We start from the raw sequence: 16,530 nt of genomic DNA on the forward strand, positions 1-16,530 counted from the left end.
TATTTAATAAAAAGTAACTAAAATAAAAGTTTTGTTGACCTAAGTAGGCATTGACTTTAAAAAAATTTTTATATTAATTATTTAGTAGAAAAATGATTCATTGAAATTGGATTTTAAATTCAGTTAAAGTTGGCGCTTTTTATTCTGCATAGAAAGCACGTTTCTAAATCGGTATTGCCAATTAAATTTTTTATGTTTAACGCTTCTTCAAAGGGAAATATTTTAAAATCTATTAATGTTTTTTTAGAAAATTTAAATCTCCATTATGTTCAAACTTCGAAAATTCTCAAATTGTTATTAGTTTCAAGTTTTTAAATTAATGTTTTATAATTTTCCTTTCATAACCGTCTTTGAACAGCCTACCCAATTTTGGGTTTACGACTACTAAAGTTCGACTCCGTAGCCTTTTAATTTTGAACCCAATCCAGAAGAAAAGGGATCTCCTGGATTGAACAGTGGAAGAAATTTGCCTTCGTGGAGGACTTTTTGATGGAACTAGCCTGCATTTGCGTTGCATGGAGAGGAAGACAACGAGAGCCTCCCACAGTTAGCCTGACGACAAGGGGACTCTAACCCGTGATCCATCTACCACTGAGGATATTTGAGGTCAGCACTGTGATCGATACGAGCCAGATGCGAAATTCGTATTGACCAGCCATCGCTAGGATTGGAACCCGGTACACCACATTGAAGGGCGAACGCTCTATCCCCTAAGCCATTACAGCTCTAAATGAATGTTTGTCTATATTAGCTTTTTTTTCTAGTTTTTTTAAAATCTCCTAAAGACCACCGTCAGAGCCGCGATAGCTCAGGGGATAGGACGTTCGCCTTCCAATGCGGTGAACCGGATTCGAATCCCAGTCGATACGAATTCCGCATCCGGCTTGCACCGACCACAGTGCTGACGTGAAATATCCTCAATGGTAGACGGATCATGGGTTAGAGTCCCTTTGACGTAAGACTAACTGTGGGAAGTTCTCGTGGTCTTCCTCTCCATTCAACGCAAATGCGGGTGAGCTCCATCAAAAAGTCCTCCACGAAGGCAAATTTCTTCCACTGTTCAATCCAGGAGTTCCCTTGTCTTCCGGATTGGGTTCAAAATTACAAGGCTACGGAGTTGTACGTTAGTAGTCGTAAACCCATAAAATTGGGTCGGCTGTTCAACGACGGTATTAAAATTAAAAAGACCACCGTCACTGTTATTTTTTACGTTACATTTTGTTTTGCTGTTCAAAAACTGTAAAACTTAGAAGCGTGAAATTACAAAGGTATGTAGAAAATTTTACAGGGAGTACTATGTAATAAATAATATTAACTTCCGCTAACTAGTTCAATAATTATCAACTGTTAAATGTTTGGTAAAAAAAAACATTCAGATATTGTTGCCAGATATAATTCTCAACATTTATATCGAAATTTTTAAAAATATGTTAGACTCAAAAGAGATAAAAAGTATTGTAAACAAGTAAAATTACTCCGAATTTATTTCTTGTTGAGGCACAATTTCTGTATTTCTTAGGTTAATATATTTTTTCAAAAGCAGTTGATTATTTTTCAAATTCAGGTAATAATTCATTTTTTAATGATAGACATGTTAATAAAATATTTTCCCATAAAATTACAATAATTATGAATTTTATTTGCAAAATATTCTTTGTTCTTAAACAAAATATCTCTTAATTGAGATAAACAAACAATTATAAACGAAAAGCATTCACTTGAGTTTAGCGAGTGCATCTTTCATAGTTATAAAAAAAAATTGCTTCTGCCAACTGGTTTTTGACAGATTTAAATCTCATTACTGATCATAAAATTCTTTTAATCCTGATCTCTATTTAAAATTCTGATCATTAGAATTGACAATCACTTGAATTTGTAACACAGATTAATCACTATTCCAAAGACAGTCAGTATTACAAAGGTCATCACACATTTATTAATGAAATGGTGTTTAGTATCAATTATCAATGTGGAATATAGGACAAAAAATATCTTTGAACTCTTTCGGTGTAAGGAAAAATAGTTTTCGTTTCCGGCATCTTTTTTAACTCCACACCTAACTTTTTCTATTTCTTTACCAATGGCAAGGCATACGGTGTATCACGTGACGATTGCGTCATGAAGCAACGTGAGGGAGTGTTTGTAATGTTTACATTGTCATCGGTTTTGGCGTGGGCTGTTAAGGTAAAGAAAGCTTTCTCAGAAAAAGTGCAAACTTTTATCTAAATAAGGTGAGTATATGCATATATTTCTTAGTGTCAAATTTTCGATAATTTTACATTTAATATAGAAACTTAATTTTAAATTTAAAGAAATGGGGATTTGTATTAATGACAATAATTAGCTAATTTTAACTTAAATAACTAGCTAACGATTGTGATAACATCCGAATTTATATTATAATAGCTTAAAATGAATTTAGCAGTAATGATTATAATAATCTTACATAACAGTTTGAACATAACTCATGATAATATTAACACAGCTAATAAGTTTCACGAAAAATTAATAATTAATGCTTTAATAACTTAAAATTGTGAACAAAAACAGCCAATTTTAAAATTATATATTTCAACAACATGATTATAAATAATGTGTAAATTTTTATTCATTTATTTTATTTTTATTTGTTTATTTGTTTGCTTATTTGCCATTTTTCATCTCAATATCCACTTTTTTCTGTAAGATCAAATTTTATTATAATAGTAATTGTTATTCTGTACATAAAAGTTTTACCTGTTTTATTTATTTATTTTTTTTTTTTTTCTTTTGAGCAAAAGTAATGTTTTCAAAATAAAGTATGTATAAACAAATTTTATCTACAAGTGGATTAAGCAAAAATATACGAAAAAAATGTATGAATGACTTACGACCAACTAAATTTAATTTTATAAACGTCGTTGAACAGCCGACCCAATTTTTTGGGTTTACGACGATTAATGTTCAACTCCGTAGCTTTGTAATTTTAAACCAATCCAGAAGACAAGAGAATTCCTGAATCAAATATAGGGAAACATTTGCCTTCGTGGAGAGCTTTTTATGGTACTAACCCGCATTTGCGTTACACGGAGAGGAAAACCACGAGCCACGAGAACCTCCCACGGTTAGTCTGACGGCAAGGGGACTTTAACCCATGAACCGTCTACCACTGAGGATATTTTACGTCAGCACTGTGGTCAGTGCAAGCCGGATGTGAAATTCGTATCGACCAGCCATCTCTGGGATTCGAACCCGGTTCACCTCGTTGGAAGGTGAACACACTATCTTCGGAGCCACCACGGCTCGACCCACTAAATTAAAAATTAGATTTTTTTTAAACGTGTGCTACAACATACATTTTACTTTGATTTGTTTGAACTTTTTAAGGGTATTATGTTATCACCGCTCATATATTTTTAAGATCTTATCTGAAATGAAGTTGAAAAAAATATTTTAAGGCTTGCAAATAAATAATTAAGCGAGAGAAAAACGGAAACTAAATCTATTTTAAGAACAAGTTTATTGTTGTATTACCCCATCTCGCTTACTCCCTAAGATCAAATATTCCTCTGTCACGTGCTCCCTCATTCGGCGATTTTGAAGAAGAATTGTAACAGTTAATCTTATAATAACAGTTAATCTTATAATTATAATAGTTGAGATGAGTTCTCTTTTCTGGTAGATTCATGTTTTTTACTTATAGACTATAAGACTTAATTAGATTTAAAAAAAACTATTTTAGAATTGGGTATAATATAGCCTACGTCACAGGTTGTGTTGTTCCTATTAAATTTAACCCATGAACGGCATTTTCTGCGAGCCGAACTTCAAGCCACAAATAAACAAACGAAGTGTTCGATCGTTTAAATAGCTGCTCGCCAGATTTTATTGCATTATAAAGAAAAGTTATTGAAACTAAATACAACTAAATAAACAACAACAACTAAAACAAATAACAACAACTACTAATAACAATAGCTAAATAAACAACAACTAAATTCCATTCGCTTAGCATTGCGTCATATGTTGTTCCTACTAAATCGAAGTAGTTGTGTTTTTTTCATATTATACCCAATTCCTATTTTATAATATGTTTTGAATAATTTTTTTTCTTCACATTTTTACATCGTTTGATAAAAATTAATACAATTTAATAAGTTTTTTTTTTCGTAGAAATATCTGAAGATTTTTTGTAATAGCGCTCTATAATAATTTTTAATTGATTTATCGTTATTGAAGCACATTAAAAACCACGTTTAAATTTTAATCTAACATAGATTTTTCAACAGAACTGCTTCTAGTAAAATAATGGATATATTTTCGGAAATTTGATATATTTGGAAACATCTACAAGAAATCATTCTTGGCAAATCAAGGAGTCAAGAAATAAAATAAAATTTGGGAATACTCTTTCGTAACCTCTCTTCTCTATAACAAAAATTATATTTTATTAACAAAATTAAATCAAAACTAGCTGCTGAAATTTTATAAAAAATTATTGAAGAACTTATTCTTTCAAAAGTTTTATGGTGAGTAAAAGAAAAAAACGAGAATAAGAGAAGAAGGAAAGATGCAATTATGTCGCCAAAGCTTTGCTGGCAACAATTTAGCATTAAAATTTTAACAAAAATGTTGTATTAATAATGAACAATTTTATATTATCATTACTTTACGGTTAGTGTTCTCAAATGTTCATAATAACTTGTAAGATAGTCTTTAAAGAATAAATTTGGTTTTTGGAATGAATAAAATGGAATAATCGGGATTCACATGATGTTTTAAGGAAAAGAAGAACATTTTAAAAGAACATTCGTTTATATCTCACTTATGAAATGTATATATATATTAATTTTTTCATTTTATTATTATCAGTCACGTTATTAAAATTCTTATTTTTTTATAATTTATATTATCAAAATTTTTATTTCGTTTATTATTTTTTTATATTTATGTTATTAAATTTTTTTTATTTTATTAATGTTATCAAAATTTTATTTTGTCATTATTTTCTTTACTTAATTATTAAAATTATAATTTCATTTTATATTTATCTTAGGTATGAAAAATATAATTTTTTTTTCCTTTTTAGTCTTCAGTGTTATTGAAATTGCTAGTTTATTTAATATTTACCTTAGGTGTGTCGAACATAAAACGTTTTTTTTTCTTTTTAAACTTTGTTATTACCATTTTTATTTTAATTTTATTATTTTGACATGAAGTGATATAAACTTTCAAAATAATAAACTCTATTGTTATAAGCCTCCATCTTTCTTTCAATTTTTTTTTCCTCTGCAACATGTGGTGTAACATTTGGGGCCCAAATGGGTGAGATTATTATAAGCGATGTGATCATGCCTATTTAAAAGTTGTTCGTTGCTGTAGGCGGGTTTAGAAAAAGTAACCATTGTAGCCTCTTTGTGTGAGCAATGACCCTCTTAGAAATTAAGTTAATGGCTACTCACGCGGTTTTCTTCTTCGAACATGTTTTGACCCGCATCATTAACACCACTGCTGAATTTTCTTCGAATCGAACGCTTTGGAACAAACAAAGAATAAATTTTCAGAAATATACTTTCGCATACTAATCAACTGAAAGAGATAAGATACTAATCAACTGAAAGAGATGTTAAGATAGATGTTTTTAGTTTCTTTTGAGATGTGTGTTAATTGTTTCAAATTATTTCCATGGAATAAAAAAAGTGATTGATTGGTTGATCAAGCATATTATCAATGAAAATAGGTGAGAAGAAATAACAAGTATACAATCAATGAATCGGGTTAATAATTAGAACAAAGCTGCAGTTATATCAAGCTTTCCTTAAAGTTATTTGTTTATTATCTTTTAATTGAGTCATTTTTTTAAAAAATATTTTTGAGATTTAAATTTTATTTATTGAAATAAATTCATTTAGCTTATAAGCTAAAATTAATTTGAAATTTAAAAAAATTTTAGGAGAGAAGGTGAATGGGATTTTAAAAATTTTACCTATTGTAAAGGGTTGAACATAAACTTAAACTTTTGTGCTTATAAATAACCGAATTTATAAATTCTGTGTTTATAACTACGTATAAACAAACTCGGTGAAAACTAAACAAATGAACAAACACATAACACACAAGAGAAAATAAGTCCCTGCGTTAGCCTCTCTTTTTGATCCCACGCCAGCTTTTACTGTTACCCACATTTATGAAAACAAAGCCTTTTAATCATTGGTGAGAAAAAATTTCCTTTGATATTTGAAACTTAATGCAGTTGGTGGGCTTGAAAGCTTTTTTTAACAAAAAAAATATGGTATGTTAATAATTTTGTGATTCTTTAACAGTTATTTAAGACTCTTGAGTTACGTAATTAGTCGGTTCCCTCAGTGCTAATTATGAAAATGTTAAGATGAAGAAAATTATCTGTTTTAACGTGTCCGATGAGTAAGATGAGAAATGTAAAATGTTTTGTGCAAATAAAAAACATTGTGATGTAATTTTTTAATACTGAAAGTCCCTTGAACTCCCCTTGCCGTCAAGCTAACCGTGAGAGGTTTTTCGGGCTTTTTTTCTCCGTGTAACGCAAATGATTTGACAGAGTGGAATCGAAATTAAAAGGGCAAGTAGTTGAATATTAATAGGCGTAAACCCAAATATGAGCCGACTGTGCAGCGCCAGTTTTAAAATGCTGCAGTGTTTGGCTTTATGAAACTATGTAAACATCGGGAATTTTTCGTTGATATTAATGATTTTTTCTACGTAAAAAAATTTCGCCACATAGACAATTTCTTAAAGTTCAATTTTTGAAAAATATTTTTTTTATAAGTGCATTTATTTTAATTTTTCTTATCAAAAGTGCTTCAATAAGCACTATTAATGTCTGACCAAAATAATAATAATAATTTAGATATCACCAGTTTTATAAAGTACAAAAATATTGAAACTAAGCTGAAAGTAGTATGCATTAAATCAAACAACTTTGTTTTCATATATTTACAACAATAATATTAAAGTATATTTGATTTCTCTTTAAGATTTATATGATTATACTGGCTTTTGGCATTGTATTTTACAAATGAATAAATTTTCAAAGTGCATATTTTTTTTTAATATCCAGTGCTTTTTGGCAGTTTACAGTTTTTACAGTTTAGAAGATATGAATATCCTTTTTTTAAATTAAAATATTATTCAAACACAATAGTTACAAGCAATTGCTTAAGTATCTTATCGAAATTCAGTAAAAGTGAATGACACTAAATTAATTGAAATTTTCTGAATAAAACTGTAATACATATTCTCAGAAAATTACATCGAATGAATAAAAAATTATTATCTTATCATTGCTAGGAAAAAGAACATGAAGATGCTACTGCATGACAAATGTTTGAGAAATTCTGTCATTTGTCAAGCATTGTATAAATCCATCTGTTACTAAAACATATCATTGTCAAACATCAACACATTTCACCTCTTATCTGAGGAACGCTTCGGAAATAATAGAACAATGAAGAGCGCATTGAAGAATCAAAGGAAATATTCATTTTCCAAACGATATTTTAGAATTCTAATTTTAAAAATAAACGAGGAACCGGATACAGTTACACATTTCACGCTAGTTATTGTATCAAAAACGTTTTCAAGATAAACTTAAGAATAATTTGAATCAATTAATTTAAGACCTTTCTTTTCTTATCTCAATAATATTAGCCACGTGTCAGACTCTCAGAACAATGAGAAATAAATTTGTAAGAAGGTTGTTCTTGCTTGCAAAATAGCTGTTTAATTCCGGCACTGTCATATGTCTCACGCAAAAGCTGTTTTACACTATAGACACACACTTTTGAAACACACTTTTGAACTAAAACACACTTTAGAATTTAAAAATTATACTTAGAGATACTTTCTTCATGTTTTTATAATCCTGATAATTTTCTATAGGAAATCTACTACTAAAATAAATTTCAAAAATTAGCAAACCTTTCAAATATCACGATAATAGGATATCACACAATTATCATCATTTAAGTATTGCATAAGGTATCTTATAAAGTAGTAGGTCTCTTCCATGGTATGTATGAAAAAACTTATCCTTTAAGCACAGTTTTAATGCATCATATCTTAATCAAATTTAGAAGTTTTAAATTGATAGTAAGAAAACGTTAGCAAAAATACGCAATCTCCGCAAAATCGTTTGCACAAATATATATATATATATATATATAAATAGACNACTCCAAGGCTGAAAACATACCAATGAATAATAATTAGATTTATATTTCAAAAGAGAAGTTATTTTAAGATCTTTCACTTCCATATAAGGAAAGAATAAATTTTATTAGTTTATTTTTATTTTAAAATTATTTACATTCATCGAATGTTCAGTAATTCCAACCTTTAATATATTTTTTAAAGTCCTTATCAAAAATAAATTCTATACAGTACGCCCATTCAGGGTCGCTAAATAATAATTGAACGAGGAATATACAAAATTGTTTTCCATGTTAAACAAATCACTTCTCGGGACATCGATACAGAAAATATTAAAACTAATTAATTACCGGATAAAACTTGGAGGGATTTTTGATTATCGCCTTTCAATTTTCTCGTTTCCCCGGGCAATCAAACAGGATTTAAAATTTTCAGTCCTGTCTTCCTCGGTATTTATTTTCTTAGTCTTAGCGTTTACAATTTCATTTATTTGGGATCTATTGTGGATACTTTACTGGCTTAATATTTGATTATGATTATTAAAAAAATTATTAAAATTTGAAATAGCGGAGCATTATGTATTTTTATTTCATTTAAACGAATTAAAAAAATATTTTCATCTTTTGAAATTCTAAATTGAATAAAAAAACTTTTTGAACTAAAATTTAAAATATTTTAAAAGTTGTATAGATATACATATATATGCGTGTGTGTGAGTAAATAAAATTTTCGATCGTGAAAATTCTTTTTTTTGGGGGGGGGGGGNTTTTTTTTGGGGGGGGGGGGGAGGTCCTGACATAACTCCTTCCTACTCAACTACGTCCCTGACCACATACTTGTTTATATATTCATATAAAAAAAGATAAGGTTTGACAATTCTGCCATGTTTCTTCAATATCTGATGCTACAAAAATAGCAACTGATTCAGGGTTGGGTTTTTATTTCTAAGAAATGAAATGGAGATAATTTTAATACATTGCAAGTTTCTTTTATCACTCACAATATTCAAGTTCTTATCTGGGTTGCTCATACTCTGATAAAAAAATGAAATGAAATTATTTAAAATAAGATCTGGATACTTCAGAGGCGTTTTGTAGATCTTGAAGTTTGCAGCTTTTATAAAGTCAGATAATTCTCTGTAAGTATTCTAATTATTAATTAGTTATTTATATTTTGTTAATATAATTAGTTATTTATGCACATCTAAGAATTAACCTCTTACATAAAAAGGAGTTGTGCAGACAAATATTATAAAATATCATGAACTCTACATTGCACTTCTTACGAGATATCAAAAATAATAGAAATAATAAATAAATAAAAGAATCCCAAAACAGCCCCACTTTACGGCAATCACTTGCTAAATTGAACTATAATTCGAATACTGTGGACTGTATAATTTTATATTTTCACAACATACTCAGCATTACATATTTTATTATACTCACATTTTTCAAAGTTTTGAAGTTACGGAAAAAGAATAGAATTGTTTACGCCCTTTTTTTGCAAAAATGAGGATTAACTAGCTATCTGTTTAATTTTGATGATTTAATTTTGTTCTATAAATTTAAGAATTTTATATAAATAAAAGAATTTTGTTCTATAAATTGAAAAATTTTATATAAATAAAAGAATAAAATTGATTCTATAAATTTGATATTCTATAAATTTGATATTCTATAATTTTGATATTCTATAAATTTGATATTTTATAAATTCGATATTCTATAAATTTGACATTGTATAATTTGATTGTTCTATAAATTTGATATCTCTGTACTTATATTCTGTTTCACATATTATGTGGTTACACATCTGTTGATGCCAAATAAAAGCTCTTGTTGTTTTTAATATTTGAAACTATATGCTGCTCTTTAAGTTTGATGTCTTAGAATTGTTATTGTATATTCCACAAATGTCAATGAAAAATTAAACTGTCGTCGGCAATTTTATTCTCAGATTTCAGGTATTTAAAGTAGATGAAAATCTAAATCTAGCACTTGCACTATGAATTTGGTATCTTTGAGCCTTTACCCATTTCACGTATGGCGATGAGAAATAAAAGCTATCGTTGTTTTTAAAATATTTTACAGTAGAAATACTAATGAAAAGTTAACAACAATACTAAAGCCAACATGGAATAATTTGTCGTTGAGCTCTGTAAACTGGATAAGATATAAGAGGCACTATCTCTTTACACATGTCGTTTCATCTACGATAATTAGATATGAAAAGTTCGCATTTCATTGTGTTAAATAGTAACCTTTAAAAAGTAAATCACTTAATATAGGAGATATGAATTTTTATCCATCATAAATGTTGTAATGTTGAAATATTTATTTTAAGGGTTAGCGAATTCAAATGCCTTGGCACTGTTGCTAACGATCGAAACATACTTAGAGCAGAAATCAACAATATAGTCAAAATGGCTAATAAGTGTTTCTTTGGACTGAGCAGACAATTAAGATCAAATCTTCTCAGCCGAAATTCTATAAGACACTCATACTTCCTGTACTGCTTTATGGAAGTGAAACTTGCACCCTAAATTTTGATATACAGTGGTCACAGGACACCTTCGAAAGAAAGATTCTCAGAGCCATCTTTGGCGCAATTCGGGAAAGGGGATGCTAGCTAACCGGATATAACTTCGAGTTCTACCGACTGTTTAAGCAGCCCCAAATTACCCAAATAATCCGCAGTAATAGGCTGAGATGGATCATCTATGGAGAATCCCTGAAAATAGCGCCATGAGCCCGTGGGGTCATGTCCCAGTGGCAGACCCCCCACTAGATGGCTCACCGACATCGAAAATGACTTGAAAACCCTAATAATTAGAAATTGGAAGGGAGTTGCTATGGATAGGAGGAGCTGTCGTTTGTCAGCTGTTGAGGCAGCCAAGGCCTGCAAGGGGCTGTTGCGCTGACAAAGAAGAAGAGCAAATATTTATTTTAACACTGAATAAGTTTAATTGTAACACAGTATTTATTATGTTTTATGTTTTAATGCATTTTCAAATTATTTGATCAAAATAAATATAATACGAATTTTTACGCATCATAAACTTCGTAATTTTGAAATATTTATTTTAATGCTGAATAAGTTTAATTATAACGGAATATTTGTTATGTAATATGTTATTATGCCTGTCCAAATAATTAAGTCAAGAAAATATAATACGACTTTTTACGAATCATAAACTTTTTATTATTGAAATATTTATTTTAATGCTAAATAAGTTTAATTGTATCCGAATATTTTTTAATAATATATTTTTAGGCGTTTTCAACCTATTTAATCAAAATAAATATAATGGAAGGCAACGAATAAATTTCATTTTTATTTTGGAATTTTTCTAATTCTTTAAATTCATCATCGGAAGTTTGACTTTTGATTTCTTTTTATTTATTACATATTTGCAATTAAAAATTTTGTAGCGTGTCATTACTTTACATTTAAGCTCTTTGGTTCAAAGCAATATATAAGAAAATAAACAATATATTATTTGTTACGTCTCATTAATAATGGAAGTAAAATAGAATAAAATGGAATGAATTTCACAGTCTGTTGCATTCAAACCTGTATTCATTTCTGTTAAATGAAAATTTAGCATTCAATCTACAAGAAATATGTTTAAAAATAATAAAATAAACTTTTATAATTTACATTTTTTTAAGTAATTCATTCGTATTATGAGAAATTTGAAAATCATGCATTCACATCTGTGAGAAATTTGTTTAAAAAATAATAAAACCAAATAAAATTTCGCAATCTACGTTTTTCAAGTAAACTGCAAAGAAAATAATGCTTTTAAATTATGTCAATATTTTCCATTGAGCTAAAAGTTTATTAGCAAATGAGGTGCCCTACGTTTTTGGTCTTAATATATATATATATATGAAAGCATTAANATATATATATATATAAAACAGCTTTTTCTATAGAACCGCAAGAGTTGACTTAAGGAAAAGTGGACGTATGTCTCACTCCAGAAATATACTAGGGAGTGAAACACCAACATTTAGAAATAGGAGGAAAGTAAATGGAGTGAACCACAAATTACGCATAACTGATTATCCAGTTCGAATGATAGCATTTAAAGTGAATGCAAAGTTGATATGGAAACGATGCTGCCAGATCAGAACAAATTACAATCTTTAAAAGTAGAAGATTCCGTTATTCATTTGTAGGTGCGGCAGAGAAGCCTGGGGGAGTGGGTAGCTCTTTGATTGCCTTAGATCGTTTTAATCAGACAGCAATGGATATCACGTGAGAAGATTGGATTTGTTTGTCCTTTGAAGATCACATGTTGATCTACGCCTATGAAGTAAATTTTCACAACATTTGTTCACAGCCCTTTGCCTTAAATAGTAATAAAATCGTCAAAAAGAGCAAACTTTTGATAATAAATTTTCGTACTATGCTTATTTTCTGTCACTGAAAATCGTATTACTGTCCTTGTTGTTACGTTCAGGAGAGAAAAAAAACATCTTAAAATGACTTTACATTTACTTTGAATGCTTTCATGTGAACTGACTAGTGAGCCATGAGCAACCTGTGTTGTGAGCCTGTTACTGTAATTTATACTCCTGGATGGTGTCGCTACACTATTTCTGACGTTGTCACGTTTATCTGTGTTTCATTTTACCCTCACTTCTGATATATGGCACACAGTTAACTGATAATAAAAAAACTACTCGCAGTAGATCATTAAAGTCAATCATCACTGGTAGCTGTCAGTGAGTGGGTGGGTAACCACTTTGATCAGCCTGCGAAGAAACCGAGGATGCGCGGTCTTCATTTAATTGTCATACATGTCCGATGTTTGAGGAGGACAGAATTAAAATACACAATCACACAAGTTCTCTAAATTTCATACATAACAAAAATATTCTTTAAATTTGTTAAACATCTGCAAAAATATTATAATAATATTATAAATATCATAATAATTAAATAACTTTTTGATTATATCCTTTATGAGCTTAAATCGATCAGGATTCATTCAACTTTTCTTTGTCGAAAATATTAAGAGAGACATTAAGGTTTAAGTATTGAAGACGTAGACCACTGTCTCCCCACAGCAACGGCACCCATGCTTTAGAGCCCATTATACGATTGTAGTAAACCATGAATAAAGTTCCAATGTTTACCTATATTGATACCTATATTTCATATGAGTGTCTTTATTCCAGAGATCAAAATGTGCAAGTGCCTTTGTTCCATTGTGTGGTTGCTTATCCTGATCTTCATTGGATATCCTGTCGGATTCTTCTTCGCTGGATGGTATGTTCTTTTTTGCCCACTGGAAGCTTGTTGTGACGGCTGTTCGGGGATAACGGGTTTTCTGCTCAAAGCTACGCAATTCCCACTCTACTGCACCAAGAATATGCTGGCAGGCAATGGACTTTGTGGATAAGAACATATTTGAATGTCATATCTTCTGATTTTTCATTGCTTTTAATCATGGTTCCAAAGGACTTATATTTTCACTGCCAACTAACTCATAAATATCATACAGTATTTTGTCAAAAGTTTTTACATTAAATTATATTTTTGATCAAAAATTAAGTATATTTTCTGCTATTATTCAATGTCTTCGATTTTAAGAAACCAGTTTTTTTTTCTGTTTATAACGCATTTTATTATTTTTTTTGTCTAATTTTAAACATTGAGTATTCCAAATTTGTCTTCAATAAATAAAAAAATGACAAATTTGGAGAGAAAAAAATTAAACGAAAAAATTCACGAAATGTATTCTGTGTAAACAATTTTTATAAAAAAAAAAAAAGCTAACAATCACAAACAGAAAAATCGCACTAAAACGAAAAACGCACTAAAAAAATTTACAACTTCAGAAACAAATTTCTAACTAAGTAAAAAACCAACTTTGTGGCGATTTTTTTAATGTTATAATGTCATTAAACAAGTCAACAAAAATTAAGGACAAGAAAAATTTTTCGAATCCTAACATAATTATTATAGTTATTGCTGGGATTAAAATCTGAAACCACTTTTAAAAAATGTTTACCTCTTCAATTTTACGAAGTCTCTCCATCGCGAATATTATATGATTTTTTTTAAATTAATTACTTCAGAGAATAAAATAAAATAAAAATAATCAAATTTTGAAATTTTGTTTTTAATATTTCGATACATTTGACATGAGTGTTGATAAAATTAAAGCATTTTATGCAAACAAATCTACTGAACAATGTTTATATCTGACAGATTCAACCTACGGTATAGGAAAATTAAGTTTTGAGCAATCAGGATAGTTTATTTCATTTCATAATATTAAATATCACTTATAGTTTGTCTCAACTTATATGTACCCAAGATTTACCTATTGATAAAAAAAAGTATAATATTTAATCATTTATTTTATAGAAGCGCGACACATTTTAATTTATTGAAAATATTTTGCTCTACAAATGATACTTACACTGAGAAATCCTTCTTTTAAAACCATAATATCACTTTAACAAACAGATTGTTTCACATTTATTATATATTTAGAATACTTTTCAAAAATTTAGGTCAAATAAAAATTTTAGTGATTTCCTTAAACGGATATTATTTATATTGGGTGTTAAATTTATGAAAAAATCAGTTGCCGGCAAATGAGTGGACTATCGAAATCTTCTAAGGAAGACCGAGGCTCACCTTGGGCTGTCATTCCACCACCAATGACGAGGATGAATAATGTAATAATAAATTTATTAATATGGATATAATGAACATTAATGCTCCTTCTAATTAATTTATAAAAACTCACTTGCGTCTTAATTTTTAAAGATAGGCATTACTCTGTAAAAAATTCCTAATAGATTGCGGCAAAATTTTACGGCACTCAAGAAGATCATGAAATTTTACTGAAAAATTTGACATACTTTAATTTTTATAAAATACTGTTTACAGTAAAATCAATGTAAGTAAATAAATATTACAGTAAAAATTACGGTGCAAAATCTTCCGGTAAAAACGCACTTTTGCGATATAATGGATTTTATGAGGCTCGTGCACACAGAGTCCGAGTACTTTTAACTCAATTTAATGCAGAATTTTTTTACAGTGCAGTTCATGACATGAGAAGCAGCATACACATTAGTTATTAATATTATATTTACTCATTATATTTAAAACCACTTTTGTTTCTTCTCATTTACGTCTGACAAGTCTTGTAAATAGGTGCCTGTTTTCGAGCGCTTAAAACTTGTCGACTGTTATTTCCAATCTGCATATTTTTGAAGCAAATCAAGTTTTTAATCAAGTAATGCACATTAGTGGTTGTAAAGTAAAGAGTAAAACAAAACCGATGTCGAAATCAGTCCAATCCTTAGTGAAGAAGGCGAGATTAAAAATATCAAAACCAGTTCGATTGTCTGATGAAATTTAGGTTTTTTTTTTTAAATTATCATGTTTTAAATCCTCTTCGTTCTGTTCATAATAAAACAAGTTTTGATGTTTTCAACCCCGACTTCTTTACTGCTAGTATGAGATATTTCATTCACGTTTTTTTTTTTTTCCGTGCTTGAATAATAATTAGCAGCCCTAAATTAGTATATATTTTGGACTATATATTTGGACAATATATACTAAGGAAAGTGAATACGGAACACTCTGAATTATCGAATTATGTAATTCAACAAACGCGTGAGGCGAATAAAAAATTTCATATTTCTTTAAAATATTCCTTTACCTAACTAAAAGTTACGGTTACGATAAATTTTTATTATAATAAAACGACAATTTTAACGTTATTTAAACTAAAAATGTAAAATGTCGAAAATAAAATAACGTTTGACTCTTACTCCCAAATTAATTATTTAACTTGTTCTCGAATGTTCCAGATATTTTTTTTCTCAATATTCTTCATTCAAAGCAGAGATAGGTGGAATTTATACTTTAATGCTCTCAACGCAAACTTTTTTTTTTAATACTAAAATAACATTTCTTTTAATTTGAATCGTATCAAATGCAGGTAAAGTAGTAAAGACAAAAGAAACATCAGATAACTTTCAATTTAGAGCAAATTCAAAGCTAAAAAATCCGAAGGATTTATACGCTCGGCTAAGCGTATAAACAGCAAGAAAATGAGGGAAAAACAAGAACAAATTAACAACACATGATTTCATTTAATAACCTTTTTTAAATTAAAATAATAGTTTAATGTACATAATTTACAACTTTTAAACATAGCATATACATTATACAAATGCACACATTATAAAATTCGTGTGAGTTTAATAACAAAAAGAAGTAAGTAAAACAAAACATTTACATGCGTTACTAGTTAATAGAGTGTTACATGTTATGGAAGTAGTTTATAATTTCATACAGTTCAAGTCAAATTTTTTCTTTAAA

General features: G+C 28.9%; 1 long non-coding RNA gene across 2 annotated transcripts; it reads left to right on the plus strand.

Annotated features, from left to right (window-relative positions):
* Nucleotides 1-2,156: 2,156 nt before the first annotated feature.
* Nucleotides 2,157-13,730, plus strand: LOC107451163 (uncharacterized). 2 transcript variants are annotated; one of them, XR_006226310.2, is made up of 2 exons: nt 2,157-2,231; nt 13,359-13,730. It is a non-coding gene; the product is annotated as an uncharacterized lncRNA (long non-coding RNA). The 2 variants fall into 2 exon arrangements; XR_001585036.3 differs by lacking the exon at nt 2,157-2,231 and adding an exon at nt 9,238-9,304.
* The last annotated feature ends 2,800 nt before the right edge of the window (nt 13,731-16,530 follow it).

Source organism: Parasteatoda tepidariorum, chromosome 6, assembly GCF_043381705.1.
Source record: "Parasteatoda tepidariorum isolate YZ-2023 chromosome 6, CAS_Ptep_4.0, whole genome shotgun sequence".
Taxonomy (NCBI): domain Eukaryota; kingdom Metazoa; phylum Arthropoda; class Arachnida; order Araneae; family Theridiidae; genus Parasteatoda; species Parasteatoda tepidariorum.